This window comes from Apteryx rowi, unplaced genomic scaffold (assembly GCF_003343035.1).
Source record: "Apteryx rowi isolate R43461 unplaced genomic scaffold, aptRow1 scaffold_105, whole genome shotgun sequence".
NCBI lineage: Eukaryota > Metazoa > Chordata > Aves > Apterygiformes > Apterygidae > Apteryx > Apteryx rowi.
The window spans coordinates 1952520-1954038 of NW_020447253.1; positions in this window are offsets into that span (position 1 = coordinate 1952520).

The following is a 1519-nucleotide window of genomic DNA, read 5'->3' on the forward strand; positions in this document are numbered from 1 at the left end:
AAAACCCAGACATCTCCATTGCTACATGAATAAAAATACATATCGTAAGGATTCAAGTTCCCAGCTGGCAAGACTTGGCATAAAGCTCATGTACAGTGAGAGGTGAAGTTTATGCCCGTTAGGAATAAATGAAGCATTAAGATACACCTTTATATTGATCACAAAATTGTTCTTGACACTTCCATAAATTTGTCACTGACCTCCAAAAAGAGCTTCCCTTCTGATCTCACCTCCCGCTCAGATCTTCTCTTCCTTCTGAAACAATACTGGTTTTTCCCTTCTTTCTTTCCCCTCCCCTAATAAAATGATATTTTAGCTCTAAGTTAGGGAGATAATCACTTTCACAGTCTTTCTTCCCCTCAAGCATCTGTACTGTAAAACTGCTAAAAATGTGGCAATAGGAACATGCCAAATTTACAGAAATCACTTGAGGTAAGAAATGGCAATACAACACAACAGCAATTCAAACTGAAGACACACAGTTTTCTTTAGCTCTCTCAAAACTTCAAGTTCTAGTCAAAACCCATCATGTTTTAGCTGACTGGGAAGGGAATATACAACCTGGATGCCCATAAGGTGATAAAGGGCATACTAGTAAGTGCACAGGGGCAATTCTGAGTTTGCCTATAAAGATTGAATTTAATGTTAGCGGTGTGATCTGCTACAGTTGAAGTTGTGTTAGAAATTTAAATTGTTGGGAAAAAAAATAGTCTAAAAAACTTACTGCATTCTCATCGTTTTCTTTTGGTTGCACATGATGCTTTGCTTACTTTCTTAGCTTACTGTTCAACAAACAGAAATTTTTTTTATTAATTCCCCCTGTTAGGACGTGGCTATTTGGCCATGTCAGGAAGCCCTGCTGCATTAGATTGTGAGTAATGCCGGCAGACAGCAGGCAGGTGAGTCCCACCAGGTGAATTATCTGGTGCTTGGGGAACTTTGTGAGCGTCTGCGTCCCCCTCACGTCTATGTATTCACATACTTCCCACCTTCCTTCAGTCCCAGTCTTCCTCAGTTTCACTGCCTTTGACGTTTCTCCCAGCCACCAGAGGAAACACAGCCAATATAACCTTCACGCATGGTGCGGAGGACAGTATACTTGAATATTTAGTTTTAAAATTTCATATAGAGGGCAAGCACAACATTTCTCACCATTCCTGGCAAAATTAGGGTTTCTTCTCTTTTTCTTCCCAGAGGGATCAAAACACTTTTTAGAACAAAGCTTGTCACTGAACTGCAAAGCATGCAGTTTTTAAGCCCTTTACGTCTTCTCTTCCCCTGCTAATTTACAGTATAAACCAGAGCCCAATCTTGGCCTACGAGCACGCGGTCATCTCTACGGCTTCGCCACCAAAGCTGGGAGGGACAAGAAGGAGCCTCCCAGAACCGCACAAACGCCACGATTGGTTTGGGATAACGGAGCTGGCTCTCCTTCCCTGCCTACGCCTAGCGGTGTGCAGAACCAGATGGCGTCCGCGCAGAGGACAGCTAGACGCAAGGCGACTGCGCCGAACCAGCG